Source organism: Macaca fascicularis, chromosome 20, assembly GCF_037993035.2.
Source record: "Macaca fascicularis isolate 582-1 chromosome 20, T2T-MFA8v1.1".
Classification (NCBI taxonomy): Eukaryota; Metazoa; Chordata; class Mammalia; order Primates; family Cercopithecidae; genus Macaca; species Macaca fascicularis.
The window spans coordinates 28,772,356-28,794,418 of NC_088394.1; the positions used below are offsets into that span (position 1 = coordinate 28,772,356).

At 47.1% G+C, this 22,063-nt stretch overlaps 1 long non-coding RNA gene across 1 annotated transcript; it reads right to left on the reverse strand.

The window, feature by feature from the left end:
* Positions 1–51: 51 nt before the first annotated feature.
* LOC123570504 (uncharacterized) lies at positions 52–14,262 on the reverse strand. Its single transcript, XR_006694715.3, has 3 exons — positions 13,977–14,262; positions 9,391–9,520; positions 52–3,302 (listed from the first exon to the last, which is right to left on the reverse strand). It is a non-coding gene; the product is annotated as an uncharacterized lncRNA (long non-coding RNA).
* Positions 14,263–22,063: the final 7,801 nt, after the last annotated feature.

Genomic DNA, 22,063 nt, shown 5'->3' on the forward strand with positions numbered 1-22,063 from the left:
ACCAGCCTAGGGGATAAAGCGAGACTCCGTCTAAAAAAGGAAAAGCCAAGCTTTTATTTTTTTCTTCTTTTTTTAAGCAGGAGAAGCAGATGCCACACTCTGAGCAGGACTGAGGCTTCTCACCTGTATGTGTGTGCCTATGAATGGCCAAGGGAGCCTCTTTGGTGCATGCGCCACACGCAGTCAAAGCACCAGTAGGGCTTCTCTCCTGTGTGGATAAGCTGGTGCTGGAGCAAGTTTCCCAGTCAGCAAGGGGAGTGCCACACTGTAGGCAGTGGTGGCAGTGTTCACCCAAGTGCATGTGCCTGGTGGTCGCCACAAGGAAGGGGAATGCAAACTGGCACCCACATCTGTGCACACATCCGCATATGCGCATGGACAGCGCCCTCCTCAGGTGGAAGAGGTGGTTGCAGTCAGAGACTGCAGAGCTCGTCCCCTGTGTGGGGACAGCTGGTGCTGGACCAGGTGAACTCTCTGGGATAATTAGACACTGCATGACCCACAGATGTGGCTGTCGGTTCGGGACTGAATGAAGGAGGATGAACGCAGAAATGAAGACAAAGAAAAGGATCTGTTTTAAAGAAGGAGTCGGGGGCTCCCTCCTTCTAGGGAATAAGGGCCCTGAGCTTCTACAGCCCTTCATATTTATTAGGTAGAATCAACAGGGGGGAAGAGGTAATGGTTGGTCAGCTGCTTGATTTATCACAGGCTCACATAATTGCTTTCTTTATACAACAGGCTCCAGATGTTCCTATAGATAACTACAAGGAACACTTCACCTGGTGCGTGACTGTCCTCAGCATTTCTTCTGGTGGCAGACATAGCTGTCAGCTTGCCAACATCCTACATATATGAGAACAGTTTGCTGTTTGCTCATATAGACTCCAGTGGTATACTGAGTTGGTCACAACCCTCATTCTTTCAGCCTCCAACATCTCCCCCTTTCTGTTTTTGCATTAATTGAATAAAGGTAATTGCAGGCTGTGCAGCTCTCAATTGCCAGCTGGTGGTCCAGCTGATTTTACAGACTATGAACAAAAAACAGAAACATAACATTTTTCTGATAATTACAAAAAAGACATTGAGGTGCTGTTTGAAGTAGGTCCAAGGATTAAGGCTCTCTAAACCTTGCTGGAATTCTGCCCAAGATTTTAAAGAGGGCTGAAATTCTTGAGTTTGCTTATTCAAGTTAAGGATTCTACTTTGTAAATCATTTATATCAGAAGTAACATCGGATGTAAAAGCTCCCTGTAAATGGGCCTTTACAAGGTTCCACGGATATTTACTTTGATTGTATTCCAAATTGGTTACACAAATATGAGTATGGTTAAAATGACAACGCGGCCGGGCGCGGTGGCTCAAGCCTGTAATCCCAGCACTTTGGGAGGCCGAGACGGGCGGATCACGAGGTCAGGAGATCGAGACCATCCTGGCTAATATGGTGAAACCCCGTCTCTACTAAAAATACAAAAAACTAGCCGGGCGAGGTGGCAGGCGCCTGTAGTCCCAGCTACTCGGAGGCTGAGGCAGGAGAATGGCGTAAACCCGGGAGGCGGAGCTTGCAGTGAGCCGAGATCCGGCCACTGCACTCCAGCCTGGGTGACATAGCGAGACTCCGTCTCAAAAAAAAAAAAAAAAAAAAAAAATGACAACGCAATTGCTGCTGCAACTGCAAGCTTTGTACTTGTTCTCCTAGCCACAGAACAGAGTCTTTAACATTGCCACTTCTGTCTGTATCTCAGTGTTAATTTTATTTTGAAGCATCCATGCCTGGTCGGCTATATGTGTCCAATTTTCTACATATTGAGCTGTTTAAATGGAGCTGTGCAGCACTACTGAGGACACCACAACAGAGGTTATTAATGTAACTAAGGAGACTATAGCAAAAATTATCATGCCTAAGGCTCTCTGAGCATGATGAGTAAGCTGAGTAAGAAGGAGTTTTACAAAATATAAAGCGAGGGCCCAAGGCTTGAACAGATTTACAGGAATCCATAATCCGGGAATGAAACCTAGAATTATTAGGGTGGATATGCTGTGTGTTTGCATTGTGCTATGATTAAGGCAATGATAGAGTTGACAGGAATCACAAGTCAATTAGGCATCTTTACCTGGAGTTGGTCCTTTTTTGCTGCTAGAAAGACATAGGGATTAAAAACACAAATTGTAAATTGAGTGGTAACATTTTCTACAAAGGTAACATTAAAACTGCGTTGAGCACTATTACTATTATTGGATAGTGTCCCAACCCAAGTGCTGCCATTCATAAATGGGAGTGTTGCCTTCCATATTGTCTCCTGAATTGGACCTCTCTTCCCTTGATAATGCCATTGAGGCAAAGGTGGGCTAAAGCCCGTTCCGTGCCAAGCAAGTTGCAAGGCAGATTGGGATTGAATCTCAGTGTGTTGTAGCGAAGGGATGTTAAAGTTTCGCCACCAGTGCCAGTGAAGTTTATGCCATGAGGTCTGATTCTCATCTCTCCCATCTAAATGACCATGGAGACCCCAGTCAATAATGTTTCCCATTAACATGGACTATTGTCTAGCTAAGGGACCAAGCTGCTGGGTCCAAGGAGAGGGGTGAGAATTATCAAAGGGAGCCCATTCTGTATAATCAGTACAATTTGGGCAATGGGGCTGGGAGTGATTAGTAACTACACCAGTAATATTAATAGAGCTAAGGCCTAATAGGTATGTAATTTTTCCAAGGTAACTCAGCCATGCTTGGGATTGAATTGCAAAGCAACTGCAGTTGAGTGATGTATCCTGGGTGAGGCATAAAGGAGCAGATAAAGGAGTGGTATAATTGCTACCATTGTTCTGAGAGTCTAATTGCTCTGTGTCAGGGGGAGTTAGAGGTCCTGGTGCCTGTGCTCCTCAATCATGATGTGTCTCAGGAGGAGTGTCACTCCAGAGTACCGGTCGCACTAGCAGTGGGTTAGGAACATATGCCCAATACATTTTTACCTCTGCACAGGGAAAACAAACCTCACAGAATATTACAGCTAGCATGGCCATAAACATGGAGTTTATGAAAAACCATAAACATGGGTTTTGCCTGACCTTGGCGCTCCAGCAGTTTTTCAGCTTCCTGTGTGGTTTTCTTGATCTGTCCCCATGTTATGGGGGTTGATGTCAGTGTGACTCCAGTCGGCCCTCGTTCCATCTTCGCATTCAGATTCCACTGGCTCATGGCTCATACTGGGGGAACCAGACGCATAGTTGGGATCCACGGATCCCTCCAGTCTCCCATTCCATGGTTGCACACACCTAGAGGGCACCCACACAGTTTTTGTCCATCTCCTGTAAAAACACAAGCATACCCTCGTCCCCACATCAGTAAATCTGGGCCTTTCCATTGTCCTTCTTCTGGGGATTTCCATAATACTTTTGGGTAAACTTTCCTCTTTCCCTCTAATATTTGCCAACGTCATTCTGCCAGAGTCTTACTATCTGTACCAGGAGTCAAAAAATTTAAAGTAAATAAGGCTAAATGTAATTTTGTTTGAGGTGGTTAATTGGTCTTCTATTCCCCCTTTGTTTTTTCAACATACGTTGTAATGTTTGATGTGCCTGCTCTATGATTCCTTGTCCTGAAAGGTTATGAGGAATTCTTGTTTCATGAGTGATTACCCATAACTGTAAAAATTTTGAAAAGCATGACTAACATAAGCAGATCCATTGTCAGTTTTTAATTGTTTAGGAACCCCCATATGGGCGAATAATGACAAACAATGTTGTCGGACATGGCCAGCTGTTTCCCCTGTTTGACATGTGGCATGTAACATATGAGACTTTGTAACTATAGTCACATGAACATAGCTGAGTTTGCCAAAGGCTAGTATATGTGTAACATCTATCTGCCAGATTTCATTCGGAGCCAAGCCTCATGGGTTACATCCTTCCACAGGTGCAACACCAGGGACATGCTGGCAAGTAGGGCAGGCTTGCACAATAGCTGGAGGCTGGCTGCGAGGCAGATGAAACATACGAGTAAGGGCAGAGGTGTTTTGATGCAGTAACCCATGAGAGGCTTGGGCTTGTTGAAATACAGAACTGATCAGTTTATCTGCTCTATCATTACCTAGAGATCGTGGTCTAGGGATATTAGAAATACGAAAAGGAACAGTACAAGGGAGAATAGCTTGTTGAAGCCTTAGAAATAAGTTAAACACGCCGGGCGTGGTGGCTCAAGCCTGTAATCCCAGCACTTTGGGAGGCCGAGACGGGCGGATCACGAGGTCAGGAGATCGAGACCATCCTGGCTAACACGGTGAAACCCCGTCTCTACTAAAAATACAAAAAAATTAGCCGGGCGAGGTGGCGGGCGCCTGTAGTCCCAGCTACTCGGGAGGCTGAAGCGGGACAGTGGCATGAACCCGGGAGGTGGAGCTTGCAGTGAGCTGAGATCCGGCCACTGCACTCCAGCCTGGGTGATAGAGCGAGACTCCGTCTCAAAAAAAAAAAAAAAAAGTTAAACAGCTCTGGTTCTAGGGTGCTTTTAATAGTGGCAGTTTCCATGCAACTGGCTACATTCATAACATAGGCAATGTTAATAGGAGGTGAAGCGGTGAGCTGCAAAACCTGAATAACTACCATTAGTTCTGAGCATTGAGCTGAAACTTCAGAGGTCTTTATTGTTTGAGTATGCTTAGGTCCATAAATAGCTGCTCGGCCTTTGGAAAAGTCATCAGTGAAATAAGTCTGTCCGCCTGGAATAGGCTTGTGACGAGTAATCACAGGAAGGATAAAAGGGTGAACTTTCTCAAATTGCAAAATTTTGTCTGATAGATAATGGTTAACTATTATTTCTACAAAATCTGCGAGAGCGATTTGCCATGCAGTCAACATTTCCCATGCTGCTGCCTGTTGTTGGGAATCCAAGGGAACAATAATTTTGTCTGGAACATATCCCGTAAGTATTTTTGATCTATGCCTTCCTATTGTTATAAGTTGAGTAATGAAAGAAAGATAAACTTGCAAAGATTTCACAGTCTGATTGGATTTTTTTAAAAGCCATTCTAATACTACTACAGATTTGTCTATGAATTGGCCTAAAGTGTTGTTGGAGAATGGGGGGTAGGAAGAATAAACAGAAGCAAAGCGCTTTGTGGCTGTAGCCAGGAGGCATGTGGTTGCTGAAGCATCTGCTCTGTAAGCTGTAACTCAGCTTCTACCTCCTTAGTAAGTTGCAGAGGAGAGTTTAATGGAGGATCTCCTTGGAGGGTCTGATAAGGGTGTTTGAGTTAATAAGTAGCAATACCTAGCATTGGGCACAACCAGTTAATATCCCCTAATAATTGTTGGAAATCGTTCAGAGTTTGTAATCTGTCCTTATGGAGAGCTACTTTTTGAGGTCAAACACTTCTTTCAGTAACAATAGTGCCTAAGTACTGGTACGGGGAGGTTGTTTGTATCTTTTCTGGAGCTATTTTGAGATTCCATGTAGTCAAAGCTCATTTTATTTCTCTGAATAACTGATGTAAAATTTTGATCTGTAGGAGCAGCCAAAAGAATATCATCCATATAATGAATGACGTAAGCAGTGGGAAACATATTCCGAGGCTCCTTTAATGCCTGTCCTGCAAAATGCTGACATAACATAGGACTGTTGAACATGCCTTGGGGTAAAACTTTCCATTGAAAATGAGAGACAGGCTCTCTGTGATTAACGGAAGTCACAGAGGCAGGGCATGGTGGCTCACGCCTGTAATCCAGCACTTTGGGAGGCCGAGGCGGGCAGATCACAAGGTCAGGAGATCGAGACCATCCTGGCTAACATGGTGAAACCCCGTTTCTACTAAAAATATAAAAAATTAGCCGGACGTGGTGGCAGGCACCTGTAGTCCCAGCTACTCGGGAGGCTGAGGCAGGAGAATGGTGTGAACCCGGAAGGCGGAGCTTGCAGTAAGCAGAGATAGCGCCACTGCACTCCAGCCTGGGCGACAGAGCAAGATTCTGTCTTAAAAAAAAAAAAAAAAGAAACCCTGTCTCTACTAAAAATACAAAAAATCAGCCGGGCGCGGTGGTGGGCGCCTGTAGTCCCAGCTACTCGGGAGGCTGAGGCAGGAGCATGGCGTGAACCCGGGAGGCGGAGCTCGCAGTGAGCCGAGATAGCGCCACTGCCGTCCCGCCTGGGCGAAAGAGCAAGACTCTGTCTCAAAAAAACCAAAAAACAAAAAACAAAAATCAGAAGGCACAGAGAAGGCAAATCAAGGCCTATCCTGCTCGTATAATAGTATAATAATAATAATAATAATAGTAATAATAATAATAATAAACAGTCTTTAAGATCCATTACTACAAGAGGCCAGTCTCTTGGAATGACTGCCGGGGATGGCAGACCTTGCTGTAATGCATCCATTGGTTTAATCTGTGCATTAATAGCTCTCAAATCGTGTAGCAGTCGCCATTTTCCTTTTTTGGAATTACAAATACTGATGAATTCCTGGGGCTAACTGACTCTTCAATATGTCCTGCATCCAATTGCTCTTTTACTAGCGGATGGAGTTGAGTTAGTTTCTCATGTGATAGGCGCCATTGATCCACCCATACATGTTTGTCAGTCAGCCACTCTAGCGGCAAAGCAGTGCGTGGAGGAGAAATATCAATGACCCCTGTCAGAAATCCTGACGGACCTAGCCCTCTTCTGTTTGCCCAGTTATTGATATAGGATCAGGGTTTCCTTGTAGGGACTTTCCTAAGCCTTTTCCATTCTGATATCCCATTTTCTTTAACATTTTAAATCCTGGATTGTCAATAGTTTCATTTGTAAGTCTCATATCCCATGCTGTAAGTAAATCTCAGCCCCATAGGTTAACAGCTATATTTGCAACATAAGGTTGAAAAGCACATGACTGTCCATCTGGTCCCAGACAGGGTAAAATCTCAGCACTCTGCTGAACACTTTGAGCTGTTCCTACTCCCGCTAAGGATTAGAAGTTAATTGCAGGGGCCAGGATGGGGGCCAATCGTTTTTAGATATTACTGACACGTCAGCTCCCATATCCATAAGCCCATAGAACTTCTTTCCTTTAATTTGCACTGTACAGGTGGGTCTATTAGAAGCTGTGGGTTGGGATAGGTAAATTTCCCACCTAGTTGTACTCCCAAATCCTTGATTCCCTCGTTTCTGCTTATGTGGAGAAGGATGTAATTTGCAGGGAATAAGCAGTAGTTGAGTAATATATTCTCCTGGTTCAAAAACCCACAGATCTTGTGACATTACCACTACTTGAATTTCTCCTTCATGATCAGAGTCAACAATTCCTGGGACTATAGTAAATCCCTGTAAGCTGAGACGGCTTCTACCCAAAATTAATCCCATATATCCTATTGGCAAAGGGCCCCAAATGCCAGTGGGAATTTTAGTGGGTTTGTCTCCTCTGACTAACGTAACCCATTCTCTGACTGGGAGATCCAATCCTGTGCTTCCGGGTGTTCCTGGGGAGAGGGAATCAATGTTCCTCCGAAGACCCACCCCTGAATCGGGGTTGTGGCCTGAACCGGGAATGCCCTCATCGTTTGAGGGGCCTGGGTCCAGGCCCCCTTCTTATTTTCCAATGGGGGGGTGCCATTCTGATGAAATTGTGAATGGCATTTATTAGCCCAGTGATTTCCTTTACTGTGATGAGCGCAAAGTCCTGGCATTTTTTCTGTTGGGGGTGGGGTACTGCATTATAAGATCCCTTCTGCCCAGAGGTCTGACGGCATTCCTTTCTGAAAGGTCTGATTTTCCCACAATTATAACATTTTTCCCTTTTAGAGTTTGACCCTTGGCCCTTTGCAGATTTGTCCACTACTAAATTAGCCATTGCTTGAGCTAACATTGTAGAGCGATGAAGCTCAGTTCCCACATCTTGACAGGCTTTGAGAAAATTCCCTAAGTTTTGCATACATCTCACAGGAGCCAGTGCACATTTACAATCCGTGTTTGCAGTCTCTAAAGTTAAAGTTAGCATCTCTGCAGCCGCAGTATAAGGAATCTGACACCTCACTGCCTCTTGTAATCATGCAAGAAAATGTGCATAGGGCTCCTGCAACCCTTGCATGACATGTAAAAAGGATTGTATTGGGACCCCTTCCTCTGGAATTGTGGCCCAGGTGCGTTTAGCGGCCAGTGCACACTGCTGATAAGCAGCGTCTAGGAGTGCCATTTGATGTTCCAGGTCTGAATAAGAGCCATTACCCAACAGCATATCCTCTGTAATGTCCCTGTGTCCAGCAGCACAATTCTGTCTAGCCTGGTCTGCACACAGTTCTTGCCCATTTAAATTCCTTGTCAGGTATGAACTAGCAGACAAACAAGTGTGGGCCAAATGCTTTACATCAAAGGGTGAAAGGCGCATAGCGCCAAATCCAGATTCTAGCAATCCTAAAGTAAATGGGCTCTGTACTCCACTATTCACTACACGAGCATTTAATTCCTTCAACAACTTAAACTCTAGTGGGGTGTGTTCATGAATAAACTGCTGTGGATTATTTGGATCCAGACTTATGGAAATAGGAAAAGCACAAGATCCTAACAGCTCTCCAGCTATGGCAGCAGAGCATAGAATTTGTTGTATTGGGGTTTCTATTTCTACTGAAGGAGATGATACAGGTGTTTCCACCACTGGATGGGGTGGTAGAGGCCAATTTTCATCCTCCCTCTCCTGTTTATTATTTCAGTGGGCACTGTGGGTGGGACAAAAGATTCTTTCGAAATTTGAGATTCAGAACATGGCTCCTGCTGTCTGGCAGAATAAGAAGGAGACAATGGCAAGAGGACAGTACGGAATAAAGTCAAAACAGAAGGATCAACTTTAAGACCTTTTTGATAAGATCCATTTTAATCCTTCCCCTACTCCGTCCCAATTTTCTGCATCAAGAGTGCCTGTCTGTGGAAACCATGGGTTATGTGTAATAACCTCCTGCAGCAGCTTAGTGTTTGAGAACTAACCTAGGCCGGGTGCGGTGGCTCAAGCCTGTAATCCCAGCACTTGGGGAGGCCGAGACGGGCGGATCACGAGGTCAGGAGATCGAGATCATCCTGGCTGACACGGTGAAACCCCGTCTCTACTAAAAAATAAAAAAACTAGCCGGGCGAGGTGGTGGGTGCCTGTAGTCCCAGCTGCTCAGGAGGCTGAGGCAGGAGAATGGCGTGAACCCGGGAGGCGGAGCTTGCGGTGAGCTGAGATCTAGCCACTGCACTCCAGCCTGGGCGGCAGAGCGAGACTCCGTCTCAAGAAAAAAAAAAAGAAAAAAAAAAAAAGAACTAACCTGAGCACCAGATTGTTTAAGTAAAACTTTAAGCAACTGCACATAATGTTGCTTCTCAAAAGACAAATTCTGCCCCACATTACCCTGATTCAGAAACGTCCCACTCCCAGTATCTCTTTAGCTCACTGACCTTATATCCTCCGCAGGCAGATTTGTCCAGGGGTTTCTCGTTCGTCCGGTCAGTTTCACTTTCTCTGCTCCAGCAGGCCTTCTTCCTTCATGTCCCTGATCCGGAGCCACTTGTGGCTGTTGGTTCCGGACTGAACGAAAGCGCACAAACGCAGAAATGAAGACAAAGACAAAAGGATCTGGCCGGGTGCGGTGGCTCAAGCCTGTAATCCCAGCACTTTGGGAGGCCGAGACGGGCGGATCACGAGGTCAGGAGATCGAAACCATCCTGGCTAACACGGTGAAACCCCGTCTCTATTAAGAAATACAAAAAAAAAAAAACTAGCCGGGCGAGGTGGCGGGCGCCTGTAGTCCCAGCTACTCGGGAGGCTGAGGCCGGAGAATGGCGTGAACCCGGGAGGCGGAGCTTGCAGTGAGCTGAGATCCGGCCACTGCACTCCAGCCTGGGCAACAGAGCGAGACTCCGTCTCAAAAAAAAAAAAAAAAAAAAAGACAAAAGGATCTGTTTTAAGGAAGGGGTCCGGGGGCTCCTTGCTTCTAGGGAATAAGGGCCCTGAACTTCTACAGCCCTTCGTATTTATTAGGTAGAATCAACAGAGAGGAAGAGGTAATGGTTGGTCAGCTGCTTGATTTATCACAGGCTCACATAATTGCTTTCTTTATACAACAGACTCCAGATGTTCCTATAGATAACCACAAGGAACACTTCACCTGCGGCGTGACCGTCCTCAGCGTTCCTTCTGGCGGCAGATGCAGTTGTCAGCTTGCCAACATCCTGCATTCATGAGAACAGTTTGCTGTTTGCTCATATAGCCTCCAGTGGTATACTGAGTTGGTCATGAACCTCATTCTTTTGGCCTCCAACACACAAACAAGGGGACGGTCACCAGAGTGGATTTCCTGGTATCAGACCAACAGTGAGGTGGAGGCAAAGAGCTGCCCATGATCAAGACATGCCTAGGGCTTCTCCCTTATGTGTTTGCCTGTGGGTGGCCAGAGCCCCACTTGTTCGAACGCAGTGGCCACTCTGGGGGCAGCAGCGGGGTGTCTCACCTGTGTGGACGAACGAGCGGATGCTGCAGCAGACCCTTACCCTGAGGGGGTGGGCAGTTACAGGGAAGAGCTGCTCCAGTAAGTAGATTTGGAGGGGCTGCCCAGGAAGAGGAGGGAGCCGAAGCTGCTGGAGCCTGAATGCACTGTCACCCCATGGCTGAGGAGCCCCCAGGCCATGTCTGGCCACAGGCCCTTCAGAGAGGGCCCTTGGCTTCTCCAGGGGTCCTGCCACCCGTGACATGCTGGCCACTTCCTCGCACAGGCTAGATTCAGTTTCTTGACCCCCATTTCTTTATTATTTGTTTGTTTGGTTGCTATTTCTATTTTTTCCTTTGCATTTTTTAATTTTTTAATTCTCTTCTTTTTTCTTGTTTTGCTTTTGACCATCATTTCTTCCTTCTATTCTTTCTTATTCTTGTTTTGCAGAGACAAGAGAATTGGAACTAAGAATTATAAGGTGGTCTGGACATGGCAGTTCAACTTACTGGAGCCCTGGAATTGGAGACCATCCTGGCCAACATGGTGAAACCCCATCTCTACTAAAAATATGAAAATCAGCCCAGCATGGTGGCAGGCACCTGTAATCCCAGTTACTTGGGAGGCTGAGGCAGGAGAATCCCTTGAACGCAGGAGATGGAAGTTGCAGTGAGCCAAGCTCGAGCCACTGCACTTCAGCCTGGGTGACAGCAAGACTCTGTCTCAAAAAAAAAAAAAAGGACCAGGTGTGGTGGCTCACGCCTGTATTCCTAGCACTTTGCGAGGCTGAGGCGGGTGAATCACCTGAAGTCAGGAGTTCAAGACCAGCTTGGCCAACATGGTGAAACCCCATCTCTACTAAAAATACAAAAAAATTAGCAGGGCTTGGTGGCTCACGCCTGTAATCCCAACTACTCAGGAGGCTGAGGAAGGAGAGTTGCTTGAACCCAGGAGGTGGAGGTTGCAGTGAGCTGAGATGGCACCACTGTACTCCAGCCTGTGCAACAGGAGTGAGTCTCCATCCCCCCGCCCCCCGGCAAAAAAAAGGCCGGACGCAGTGGCTTATGCCTGTAATCCCAGCACTTTGGGAGGCCGAGGCGGGCGGATCACAAGGTCGAGTTAAGACCAGCCTGACCAACATGGTGAAACCCTGCCTCTACTAAAATTACAAAAAAAATTAGCCGGGCGTGGTGGTGTGCACCTGTAATCCCAGCTACTCAGGAGGCTGAGGCAGAAGAATCTCTTGAACCCAGGAGGCAGAGGTTGCAGTGAGCCGAGATTGCACCACTGCACTCCAGTCAAGGCGACAGAGTGAAACTCCAGTCTCAAAAAACAAACAAACGAAAACTTAAATGTGGGCATTTTCATGGAAACAGATTTCTCAGAAAACTGACATCTCAACAGAACACCAGAAGTACCTGTTTCCATCCTAAGTGCCAAGTCACCAAATTATTTACATACAGAAAGTTCTGGAAAGCTTCTAATGTCAAGCTACGCCACGAGAAACAAGGGCAGGCCCACAAACCTGGCTCGGTGAACTCTGGCCCCTCTGAGGCCAGCCAGGAGGAGCACACAGATCTTCTAAGCTTAGGGTATTCAAAGCCAAAATTCAGGTTGGGTGCAGTGGCTCACACCTTAATCCCAGCACTTTGGGAGGCTGAGGCAGTGGATTGCTTGAGTCCAGGGGTTCAAGACCAGCCTGGCCAACATGGTGAAATCCCATGTCTACTAAAAATATAAAAATTAGCCAGGTGTGGTGGCACAGGTCTGTAATTCCAGCTACTCAGGAGGCTGAGGCAGGAGAATTGCATGAGCCTGGGACACAAAGGTTGCAGTGAGCCGAGATGGTGCCACTGCACTTCCATGCCCACTCCAGCTTGGGTATCTCGTAAAAAAAAAAAAAAAAGAAAGAAAAGAAAGAAAGAAAGAAAAGAATAAGGCCTACTTTGAAAGATGCCAAGTGAAATTTAGAAGACATCAAGTGGGTAAAACCGCATTGCTATGCTCAGAGATGCTTGGTGATAAAGGATAAAAATAAATACAACACATCCAAATACAGGATGATAGTGTGTGCAACAAACAGAGCTATCATTTGTCAGATTGCTTATGCCCTTCTATACGGTGGTGGCTCATGCCTGTAATCCCAACACTTTGGGAGGCCAAGGTGGGCGATCACGAGGTCAGGAGTTTGCGACCAGCCTGACCAACATGGTGAAACCCCCGTTTCTGCTAAAAATATAAAAATTAGCCAGGCATGGTGGCGTGTGTCTGTAATCCCAGTTACTCAGGAGGCTGAGGCAGGAGAGAATCACTTGAACCCGGGAGGCAGAGGTTGCAGTGAGCCGAGATTGCTGCACTGCACTCCAGCCTGGGCGACAGAGCAAGACTCCATCTCAAAAAAATAAAATAAAATAAAAAATAAAGCAATAGGGCACGGTGGCGTGCGCCTGTATTCCCAGTTACTCAGGAGGCTGAGAGGGATCACTTGAGCCCAGAGGTTCAAGGATACAATGGGCTATGATTGTGCCACTGCACTCCAGCCTGGGCAACTAAGGGAGACCCTGTCTCTCAAATAAAACAAACAAACAAATAAAGTGATTGTTTTCCGCAGGGATGATTAAGGTGAGGCTGTCATCAATATTCAAAAATATATACTTTCCTCATCCTCATTATAATGGCAACTATTAGAAACATCAGGCCAGGTGCCATGGCTCATGCCTGTAATCACAACACTTTGGGAAGCCGAGGCAGGTGGATCACAAGGTCAGGAGTTCGAGACTGGCCTGGCCAACATGGTGAAACCCCGTCTCTACTAAAAATACAAAAATTAGCCTGGCATGGTGGTGTGTGCCTGTAATCCCAGCTACTCAGGAGGCTGAGGCCGGAGAATCGCTTGAGCCCGGGAGGCAGAGGTTGCAGTGAGCCGAGATCACCCCACTGCACTCCAGCCTGGGCCACAGAGTGAGACTCTGTCTCAAAACAACAACAACAACAAAAAAGAAAGTAGAGTCTCAAAGAGATTTGTACACCCATGTTCATAGCAGCATTGTTTAAAAGAGCTAAAAGATGGAAGCAACCCAAGGGTGCATCACCAGGTGTGGTGGCTCACGCCTGTAATCTGAGCACTTTGGGAGGCCGAGGCGGGTGGACCACTTGAGGTCAGCAGTTTGAGACCAGCCTGGCCAGTCTCATGGTGAAACCCCGTCTCTATTAAAAATACAAAAAAAATTAGCTGGGCGTGGTGGCGGGCACCTGTAATCCCAGCACTTTGGGAGGCCGAGGCTAGTGGATCACGAGGTCAGGAGATCAAGACCATCCTGGCTAACACGGTGAAACCCCGTCTCTACTAAAAATACAAAAAAATTAGCCGGGCGTGGTGGCGGGCGCCTGTAGTCCCAGCTACTCGGAAGGCTGAGGCAGGAGAATGGTGTTAATCCGGGAGGCAGAGCTTGCAGTGAACCAAGATCCCGCCGCTGCACTCCAGCCTGGGAGACAGAGCGAGACTCCGTCTCAAAAAAAAAAAAAAAAAAAAAATTAGCTGGGCATGGTGGTACGTACCTGTAGTCCCAGCTACTCGGGAGACTGAGGCAGGAGAATCGCTTGAACCTGGGAGGTAGAGGTTGCAGGGAGCCGAAATCGGGCCACTGCACTCCAGCCTGGACGACAGAGGGAAACTGTCTCAATAAAAAGAAAGAAAAAAGAAAACAATTGTCTTTGCTTTCCTCTTTCCCCTGTGCTTCTCCTCCACCCAAAGGAACAGATTGTCTCTTTACTCCTAAAGGCGTACAGCGGACCCTCATTCCATAATTCACCCCCTTTACAGGCTATGAGTCACAGGAAATGCAATAGGTTCATTCACAGTTCAGAGGGACGACATCAGGCCTTGTAATCAGGGGAACCTCCTTTGAACTCTGGCTCCACCTGGCGGCAGCTGTTAGAAGTAAGCAAGTTGGGGGGTTCTTCATCTGTGAAGCTGGGCTCTTGCTACCTACTTCACAGAAATGTCATATGAGATTTAAATGCATTACCTGTGTAAAGTATAGGGTCTATGGTAGGCAGTTATTTCCAAAGGGTTATCTGAGGGAGACAGAGCTTGGCCAACAAGAAGAATGCTTCCTAATATGTTCTGCTATCTCTAAGCAATGAGACACACCACAGTATATATTCTTGGAGAAGCCTTGAAGGTTGATGATCATGTTTTCGGGATGCAGTGACTGTGATGACCAGCACAATAAGCCTCAGCATTCACATTGTAATTGAGCTCATTCAAGCAAAGCTATTTTCAGTAGGGACTGTCCCTTCTAGAGAGCATGCACATTTTCATTTTACCAGTCCTCAAACTGATCCTTTCCTCATATTATAGTAGTAAAAACACACTACTGGGTGAAGATGTAAGATGCTGAATGAGGAGGTATGAACAAGCATATACAGCTACTGCGCATGTGCACCCAGAGGACCACCCAGTACAAGCTTACTAGTGACACTTTTTTCCATCCCCTTATGAATAATCGTGTGAGACTCCCATGAAGGGACTCTCCCTAGTGTCAGTCTTTGCTGTCTAATCCTTACCAGCAACCCGAGCTGAATCCTCACACTCTTAGGGTGTCCTGTCTATTCTACACCTAACTTTTTTTTTCTTTAAGACAGAGTCTCACTCTGTCACCCAGGCTGGAGTGCAGAGATGCGATTTCGCCTCACTACAACCTCTGCATTCCGGGCTCAAGCAATCCTCCCACCTCAGCCTCCTGAATAGCTGGGACTACAGGTGTGCACCACCACACACAGCTAATTTTTCTATTCTTAGTAGAAACGGGTTGCCCAGGCTGTGGCATCTAACTTACGAAATATTTTTTCTTTTGCAATAAATTACTCTATGCTACACTTTTTTTGTTGTGTCTCTTGTTTAAATTCTTTTAAACCAAGAAGAACCGAGATATCACAACAGCCGTCAACAGAAGTACAGTCGGCTTTAGTGTTCCATCCTTTGGCTACTAGGGTATCTCCCGTTTCCATCACTCTCTCAGGCTGATTCATTTAGACTTCTGGAAGATATCACCCTCAATCTGGATAAAAGAACTGAGATCCCAACTCTTGTGCTACTGTGTGTGCATGTGTGTGTGAGAGAGAGAGAGAGGAGAGACAGACACAGGGTCTCACTCCATTGCCCAGGCTGCAGTGTAGTGGTGCAATCACAGTTGACTGCAGCCTTGACTTCTTAGGCTCAAGTGATCCTCCCACCTCAGCCTACCAAGAAGCTGGGACTACAGGCATGCACCACCACACCCAGCTAATTTTTGCATTTTTTGTAGGGACCTGGTTTCATCATGTTGCCCAGGCTGGTCTTGAACTTCGGAGCTCAAGTGATCCTCCTGCCTAGGCCTCCCAATCCCTGGGATTACAGGCATGAGCCACCGTGCCCGGCCCATTCTAATCTTTTTTAATGACTGGCCCAGGAAACACTGATCTTCACCTTGGAGGGACTCCACGCGTGGACTGACCTTCACAACTCTCCCACTCCAACCAAAAGCAATGTACCTAAAGCTTCAAACACTTAAGTCATCTTTGGGCCCCTTTCCGAAGAGCTTATGTTTCCTTGAGAATTCCCATTTACAAAGCAAACTTAACCTCTGCTCCTCACTGGCAAGAGACTTAGCTTTTCTGCTTTAAGTTCCAAGGATAATAATTTCTCTCTCTAAGAGCTGTCACGAAGATTAAGTGTGATAATTAAAGGTACCCTCTTTAAAAAGAATGTGGTACATGGCCGTGCGCGGTGGCTCACTCCTGTAATCCCAGCAATTTGGGAGGCTGAGGCGGGCGGATCTCGAGGTCAGGAGATCGAGACCATCCTGGCTAACACGGTGAAACCCCGTCTCTACTAAAAATACAAAAAAATTAGCCGGGCGTGGTGGCGGGCGCCTGTAGTCCCAGCTACTTGGGAGGCTGAGGCAGGGGAATGGCGTGAACCCGGGAGGCGGAGCTTGCAGTGAGCCGAGATCACGCCACTGCACTCCAGCCTGGGCGACAGAGCAAGACCCCGTCTCGAAAAAAAAGAATGTGGTACAAGACCTGAGTTCAGTTACATACTAAACAAAATGTAGCTGGCCAGGCGCGGTGGCTCAAACCTGTAATCCAGGACTTTGGGAGGCCGAGACAGGCGGATCACGACGTCTGGCTAATCCGGTGAAACCCCGTCTCTACTAAAAAATACAAAAAAACTAGCCGGGCGAGGTGGCGGGCACCTGTAGTCCCAGCTACTCAGGAGGCTGAGGCAGGAGGATGGCGTAAACCTGAGAGGCAGAGCTTGCAGTGAGCTGAGATCCCGCCACTGCATTCCAGCCTGGGCAACAGAGCCAGACTCCGTCTAAAAACAACAACAACAACAAAAAAAAAAAGCAAAAATTAGTCAAGCAGGGTAGCACGCGCCTGTAATCCCAGCTACACAGGAAGCTGAGGCAGGAGAAAATACAAAAATTAGCCAGATGTGGTGGTGCTCATCTGTAGAAAAAAGTAAAAATTAAATAAATGTAGTTTTCCTCCCTACCCGTACATTGCAGCCCTCTCTCTCTGTATCATTCACAGGGAAAGGGGCGAGTGGAGAAAAGATTTAGTCGTGTTACATTTATTTATTTACTTATTTATTTAGAGATAGAATCTCACTCTGTCACCCAGGCTGGAGTGCAGTGGCAGGATCCCGGCCCACTGCAACCTCCACCTCCCAGGTTCAAGCAATTCTCCTGTGTCAGCCTCCTGAGTAGCTGGAACTGCAGGTGCATGCCAACATGCCCAGCTAATTTTTGTATTTTTAGTAGAGATGAGGTTTCACCATGTTGGTCAGGCTGGTCTCGAACTCCTAACCTCAGGTGATCTGCCCATCTCAGCCTCCCAAAGTGCTGAGATTACAGGCATGAGTCACCGTGCCTGGCCAGTTGTGTTACTTTTAGAAACCCATTGATATACAAATAAATAAACAAAAAAAAAAAAAAAAAAGAAGAAGAAGAAGAAGGAAATAGAAACCCATTGTTATATTCCTCAAGCCTGGAAGCAGCCTGGTGCACCTGGAATCTAAGAGAAAGGAAATGCCTAGCAAAGGTACTGAAATTGCCCCAGACAGTTTCTCTAGTGGGAGATCTTTGCAAGTGATGGGCCCTGAGAAGTCTGACCAAGGGTTCTCTTGTCTCAACAGGATCTTTTGGAACCTTCCTTCTCCTTGGGATCCCCAACTTCGGATACCACAGATCTCAGCTTTTTTTGTCCCACCTAAGAGACAAGGTGGTTGGCCAGGCGTGGTAGCTCACACCTGTAATCCCAGCACTTTGAGAAGCTGAGGCAGGCGGATCACAAGGTCAGTAATTCGAGACCAGCCTGGCCAATATGGTGAAACCCCGTCTCTACTAAAAATACAAAAATTAGCTGGGTGTGGTGGAGGGAGCCTGTAGTCTCAGCTACTCAGAAGGCTGAGGCAGGAGAATCGCTTAAACCTGGGAGGCAGAGGTTGCAGTGAGCCAAGATCGCCCCATTGCACTCCAGCCTGGGTGACTGAGCAAGACTCTGTCTCAAAAAAAAATTTTGTTTAATTTAAAAAGTGGTTTGGACTTCTTAGATCCTGAGGGAGAAGAAATTAGGCAGAGCAGGTGTAGGAGACCCAGTGGAAGTCCCCGATGGAGAAGGAGAACAACTCTGACAGGTCCTCAACTAGATGTTATCAGAACTTTTTTTTTTCCTTCTTAAGAGCCTGGGTTTCACTCTGTTGCCCAGGCTGAAGTGCAATGGCATGATCATAGCTCTCTGTAACCTCAAATTCCTGGGCTCCTGCCATTCTCCTATCTTGGCTTCCCAAAGTGCAAGGATTACAGGCCTGAGCCAACACACCCAGCCAAAACTCTAAAATTTAAACCTTTATTTTAGCCTCAAGCAAGTATTCTGAACCCAGAGACACTGAATTGAAAGAAAACCTTCATTAGGAACTAGGCCTCATTACCTTGCCTTATGTGTTATTTTTCTCTTATGAGTAGAATAATTATATTGTATTACTGTGTTAAAAGCATCAGTTTCTTAAATGCAAACACTAAAGATATATAACTATTTTTGTATTCCTCTTTTGCTTTTGTTTTGTGTGGAGATGGGGTCTCATTGTGTCACTTAGGCTGGGGTGCAGTGGTGCAATCACAGCTCACTACAGCCTCAAACTCCTGGGCTCAAGAGATGCTCCCACTTCAGCCTCCTGAGGAACTAGGACCACAGGCGCGCACCACCACGCCCAGCTAATTTTTTTTTTTTTTCACTTTTGTTTTGTGTTTTGGGATGGAGTCTCGCTCTGTCGCCTAGGCTGGAGTGCAGTGGCGCGATCTCGGTTTACTGCAACTTCCACCTCCCAGGTTCAAGCAATTCTTCTGCCTCAGTCTTCCAAGTAGCTGGGATTACAGGCTCCCACCATCATGCCTGGCTAATTTTTGTATTTTTAGTAGAAACAGGGTTTCACCATGTTGGCCAGGCTGGTCTCCAACTCCTGGTCTCAAGTGATCTGCCCGCCTGAGCCTCCCAAAGGCCTGGGATTACAGGCGTGAGCCACCATGCCCGGCCTTGTTTGGTTATTTATTTTAAATGTTTGGGTCTTTTTTTTTTTTTTTTTTTTTTTTGAGACGGAGTCTCGCTCTGTCACCCAGGCTGGAGTGCAATGGCACGATCTCAGCTCACTGCAACCTCCACCTCCCGGGTTCAAGAGATTCTCCTGTCTCAGCCTCCAAAGTAGCTGGGATTACAGGCATCCATCGCCACACTGGGCTAATTTTTTGTATTTTCAGTAGAAACAAGGTTTCACCATGTTGGCCAGGCTGGTTTCAAACTTCTGACCTCAAGTGATCCACCCGCCTTTGCCTTCCAAAATGCTGGGATTACAGGCATGAGCCACTGCGCCCGGCAATGTTTTTTTTTTTTTTTCTTTGAGATGGAGTTTCACCCTTGTTGCTCCAGCTGTAGTGCAATGGTGCTATCTCTCTTCCCTGCAACCTCCGCCTCCTGGGTTCAAGCAATTCTCCTGACTCAGCCTCCTGAATCGCTGGTATTACAGGAGTCCGCCACCACGCCCAGCTAATTTTTGTTATTTTTAGTAGAGACGGGATTTCGCCATGTTGGCCAGGCTGGTCTCGAACTCCTGACTTCAGGTGATCCACCTGCCTCGGCCTCCCAAAGCGCTGGGATTACAGGCGTGAGCTACTGCGCCAGCGTCTTTGGCTTTTTTTATTCTGGGCCGGAAGTCATGGTTCACGCTTGTAATCTCACACGGAGGCTGAGGTGGGAGGCTCCCTTGAGTCCCGGAGTTCGAAACCCTGTCGCTACAAAAAAAATAGATAGGTAGATAGATAGATAGATAGATAGATATAAAATATATATATATTATATATATATATATATATATATATATATATATATATATAATATAAAGAAGAAGAAATTAGGCGGGCGCGGTGGTGGCGCCTGTGGTCCCAGCAACTCAGGAGGCTGAAGTGGAAGGATCACCTGAGCCAGGGAAGTCGAGGCTGCAGTGAGCCAAGATCACGCCGCTGCACTCGAGCCTGGGCGACAGCCTCAAAAAAAAAAAAAAAAAAAGAGTCAGCCTTAACAATAACAAGAAAGGCAATGGTTAGGGCCTCTCTCAACCTTTCATGCCCACTCGGAGCCCCTGAGCGGCCCTTACATTTAAAAGCCCCTTTGGGAGGCTGGGGCTGGCGGATCACTTGAAGTCAGGGTTCAATACCAGCCTGGCCAACATGGTGAGACCCCGTCTCTGCTAAAAATACAAAAATTAGCCTGGCATGGTGGACTCTGGAGGCTGAGGCAGGAGAATTGCTTGAACTCGGGAGGCGGAGGTTGCAGTGAGCCGAGATCGCGCCACTGCACTGCAGCCTGGGTGATAGAGCAAGACTCCATCTAAAAAAAAAAAAAAAAAAAATAGCCCCTAGAGGACCACTCATTTTTGGATCTGATCCTGAGAAAGTCCCTTAGAAACATGGCGACGCCCGCCTCACCACTTGTTTCCAAAAGCAGTGTAACGCCCTTCGCTCCCTTACTCAAGCTAACCTTACTAAATAAGGCACAGGCTGCCTCTGCCGCTAGCCCTTCTGCGCACTGGCACTGCCCACCCGAACAGGCGACGCGGATCCTGGCCGGTCTCTAGGATCGCGCTCGCTGATAGGACGCTTCCTTTCGAACGTCCAAACAAGGTGCGCGGTGATTGGGCCGTGCTGGGCGGGGCGTTTGAACCGCGGTTGCGTGGGAGTTCCCGAGGCTGGTGTCGTTAGGATCCTGGTGGGCGGTGGGACTTGGGTTCAAAGAAGAGCAAGCAAGCAGACGGGTTCAGGCTCCCGCGGATTCCGAGACTGGACCGTTGGCTGCCCCCACGTGCATTGTAGTGGTCAACGGTGCGGTGGCAGAACCCTGGGGCTCTCCCCGGCGGAACTCGGCCCTGGCTTAGGTCCCAACCACGCTAGAGGGAGGAGGCCGAGCATCCCCCCTCGAAATCGCGAAATCCCAGCCCGACAATGTAGCCACGGAGTCAGAAAGCCGCGTGCGAGCTTGGCACTCACAAAGCCTCGATAACCGTCTATTTTCTCCTGTAAAATAGGATGGACCCCCACAGATCATTGTAAAAGATTCTTAGAAAGAAAAATCCTCCTGGCCCAGGCGCGGTGGCTCACGCCTGTAATCCCAGCACTTTGGGAGACCGAGGGGAGCGGATCACCTGATGTCGGGAGTTCGAGACCAACCCGACCAACATGGAGAAACCCCGTCTCTACTAAAAACAAATACAAAATTAGCCGGGTGTAGTGGCGCATGCCTGTAATCCCAGCTACTCTGGAGGCTGAGACAGGAGAATCGCTTGAACCCGGGAGGCAGAGGCTGTGGTGAGCGAAGATCGCGCCATTGCACTCCAGCCTGGGCAATAAGAGCGAAATTCCTTCTCAAAAAAAAAAAAAGAGAGAGAGAAAAGAAAAATCCTCCTGGAAGTCAAGTAAAAATGTGTTAAGGTGTTTTTATAAAATATGAACTATCCAGAATACACAAATCTATAGAAGTACTCGGGAAGGGGAGTGAATACTAATAAATATGGAGTTTCTTTCTGGGGTGATGAAAATGTACTAATACTGATTGTGGCCACGCTAGCACAAAAATCAGTTTAATTGGCCAGACGCTGTGGCCCAGGGAAAAGAAGGACTGGGGGAATGGGGAGTGAATGCTAATGAATATGCAGTTTCTTTTTGTGGTCATGAAAGTGCACTAAAATTTTGATGCTAGCACAAAAATTGAATTGTACACTTCAAATAGGTGTATTTGTGATATATGTGTTCTAACTCCATAAAACTTTCAAACTGTGTGAAAGTTCTTTGTAACTTTACCAAAACTTGGGGGCACTCTATAGTTTACAAAACTATCCCCATCCAGGCAGGGCACGGTGGCTCAGGCCTGTAATCCCAGCACTTTGGGAGGCTGAGGCGGGCAGATCACCTGAGGTCAGGAGTTCAAGACCAGCCTGACCAACATGGTGAAACTCCGTCTCTAGTAAAAATACAAAATTAGCCGGGCATGGTGGCGCATGCCTGTAATCCCATTTTATCTGGGAGGCTGAGGCAGGAGAGTGGCGTGAACCC